The sequence below is a fragment of the Magnolia sinica genome, chromosome 3, assembly GCF_029962835.1.
Source record: "Magnolia sinica isolate HGM2019 chromosome 3, MsV1, whole genome shotgun sequence".
NCBI lineage: Eukaryota > Viridiplantae > Streptophyta > Magnoliopsida > Magnoliales > Magnoliaceae > Magnolia > Magnolia sinica.
This window is the reverse complement of record NC_080575.1, coordinates 3048540-3052268: the sequence shown is the minus strand read 5'-3', so window position 1 is coordinate 3052268 and position 3729 is coordinate 3048540.

Sequence of the window (3729 nt, the reverse complement as noted above, 5' to 3'; positions counted from 1 at the left end):
CGGAAGCGGATTGGCTAGTGTACCACACACCATCTGCTCTCGGTACGTGTTGACGAGCACTGACTCCGGGTTGTACGAACGGAGATCAAAGTTATATGGGCCGTATAGAGATGTATTTATTATATCTACACCGTTCATCTATTTTTAGAAATCATTTTAGAGTTTTATCAAAAAAAAAAAAAGTCAGAACCAAAGGTATGGAACACACCAAGGATCATATGGAACACACCACAAATGGCATTAGAGATAATGATTTTCACAGTTAAAAAATTCTTAGGGCCCACCATAAGGTTTATTTTCCATCCGATCTGTCCATAAGGTAACAAATACCTTAATGAAGAGGAAAAACAAATATCATACCATACTTAACTTCTGTAACTCAAAAAGTGTTTCAATGGTAGACGCGCAATCACCCACTGCTTTTTGCAGTATGGTACACTTGATAGTTAGATCTGTCCTTTTTTCGTTTTGGGCCTCAAGACAAGCTCGCCAAATGTATGAACGGTTCGGATGTAACATATACCTCGTGATCAGACCCACAAAAGTTATTGACGATACTGCAGCTATATAGCTGGTGTGAGGTACATCAGCCAATCCGTTTTCATCTGCTACTGTTCGCGGACACAAATCCGGGCAGTTCATCGGTTGGGACGGTTCCTTGAATAGATGCGGAATGGCTGGTGACCCTACACCAGCCACCTAGCTGGGGATAAAAGCTCTGTGGGCCCCACCATGATGTATGTGTGGTATCCACACTGTTCATCCATTTTGTTAGTCCAAAGTCTAAAGTCAGGTGGACCACACCATGGGAAACAGTGGGGATTCAACGCCCACCGTTGAAAACTTACTGAGGGCCACAGAAGTTTTGGATAAGCTAACATTTATGTTTTCCTTAACATGACTTGAATAGGTTGGATGGAGAATAAAAAGTTTTCAACTGTAAGCATTAATTCTCACCATTTCTATTGGTGTATCTCACATAAGTTTTGAATTTACCTCATTTTTTGCTTCATACATTAAAATGATATGTCCGAATGGATGGACGGTGTGGATAAAACAAATAAATCTTGGTGAGATCCACATATCTTTTAAACCAGTTCAATGGCGGACGTCCTAAGCTCGAGACAAGTACAGGTTCGATGACCACTGAGGGGCCACAGAGATTTATGAGTTTTATCCACACCGTCTATCTATATTTTCATATCATTTAAGATGTCTAAACCAAAAATAAGGTAGATATAAGGCTCAAGTGGACCACACTACAAGAACCAGCGGTACTAAGGACACCCTCCATTGAAACCTTTTTAGGGTCCACTGTGTCAATTATTTTCCATCCAACCTGTTGATATGGTCATATACAGTTGGATGAAGCGACAAAAAAATAAAAATAAAAATCATCTTGATCCAAAATTTCTATGGTCCCTAAGAAATTTTCAACGGTAAGAATTTTAATTCTCACTATGTGTTCCATATGGGCATTAGACATTTGTTATTTTTGGTTTCATAATCTAAAATGATATTTAAAAATGTATGAATGATGTGGATAAATTTTATACATCACAGTGGCCCCTCAGTTGCCGTGGGAGCCTCCGCCTATACCAAGCTCAGAACAGGCGGGGGTAGTACCTAAACTGTGCCCCTCGCTGGCTGGTGCACCAGCCAATCTAAGTCCTCCCTTTGGTGTTGCCCTCATCGTGGTGCCCACCTTGATGATTTTTCGTATGTCTACGTAGTCCATTTGTTTTCTGAGCCCATTTTATGAAGTGGGCCAAAAGGTAAGTATATCCAAATCTCAAGTGGACCACACCATAAAAATCAATGGTAATTAAACACCCACCGTTAAAAACTTCACGGGACCAACGTAATGTTTATTTGCCATCCAACTTGATGATAAGGTCAAGTAGACCTCTATAGAGGGAAAATGCAAAGATCATCTTGATCCATAACTTTTGTGGCCCACAATAAGTTTTTAATGATCATTCACCAATGTTTCCAATGGTGTGGTCCACCCGAGATTTAGATCTGCTTAATTTTTTAAATTACATCTTAAAATAAGCTTGGAAAAATGGATGGACGGTGTGGATATACAACATATTAATCGAGATGGGCCCCACACACCTAATCTGCTCCCTATAAAATCGAGCCACACTACTCATCATTCGAGTCACTCCCTCTTGTCCCAAGCACACACCCCCCACTTGAAACGTATCTGAGCTTGATTTAGGAGAAACCCAGTTCGAGGGAGGATCCCACTCGACTAATGGCTAGGATCTATGAAGCACTTGCAAGTGGCTTCGCACATTAACTGTCAAACCGGGCCATTCATTAACCGCCCACTGTCTAAGTTCTCTGGGCAACAGTTCAGGGTTATCTACACATCAGGTGGGCCACACGCAGTCCATTTTTCATAACCATTCATTTTTGGTAGGCGTATGGTTCTCTTGATGGATGGATGTACCCGATTTTTCTGCCATGGGAGCGTTGATGCAGTCGAATGGCAACGCATGTTGCCCGATGAGAGAGGAGGTGTACACGAGTTGAGTCAAGCCGAGCTTTGCCTAGCTCGTGCTCGGCTCGGACTGCTCGAGTCCCAACTTGTGGTCGGCTCGGCCTTCGAGCTTGGATCAGCAGCTCGTGCTCGGCTCGGCTGAGTTTGAGCAGAGTTCGAGCCGAGTTCTAGCCGACTGATAGGAAGACGAACTGACAGAGAGGGAGGAAGACAGACCGTGCGTCGGTGTGGTAGGGGATGATGAGGGAGAGAGTAGAGAGAGAAAGAGACAGAGTAGCTTCACTGGCCGGACTAACGGAGAGGGAGGAAGAGAGGGAGGAAGACGGTCGTGCGTTGGTGCGGCTGTGCGGATAAGGGATGATGAGGGAGAGTCAAAGAGTAGTGAGAGAGAGAGAGAGAGAGAGAGAGAGAGAGAGAGGGAGGAGCTTCACCGGCCGTACTGATAGAGAGAGGGGAAGAGGTGGGGTAGGGCTAAGGTCGTGTGGGCAGGATATATTTTGAAAAGGGGAGTAGAGCTTTTTTTTGAAGGGTATATATAACCTGCACCAAGTCGAGCCGAGTCGAACCGAGTCGAACCGAGTTCGAGTAGTATACTAGTATTCAAGTTGAGCCGAGTTGAGTTGGGGCAAGATCTAACTCGGCTCGAACTCATTTCGAGCACCAAAAATCAATTCGACTCTGTTCGAACTCAGCTTTGAACCGAGTCGGGTCTAGCTTTTTCAAGTCAAGTCGAGCAAGTTACCTAGCTAACTCTGCTTGTCTCTAGTCATCAACGGTTATGATCTAAGAGTTGTTACGTCCAACTATCCGTATCTAAGATCTACACCATTAAATTACATATCTGGACCATCACACCCACTAGATTATATGTCTGGGCTTCATCAAGGGGTCGGGATTGTTTTATTTAATTATATGGACCTGTTGAAGGGAGAAATGAAAATTTTGGAACCGCATTAATGGTCTGATTATACTTTCTATGTGTCCCAACCCAATCAAATGGTTATCATTGATCAAGCACGCGGGAACACATTAAATGTCCATCCATTATATATGCCCTCCATAATAATGATAAGTTGCCACCTTCAGTTGTATACCATTTTTCATTTTATTTTTTATTTACACACACGTCCATGCACTCACGCCATAGTGGGATTTCACCACATATGGGTATTCGAATCCTTGACCAGGATAAGGATCCCGATCATAAGTTGCTTAAGATA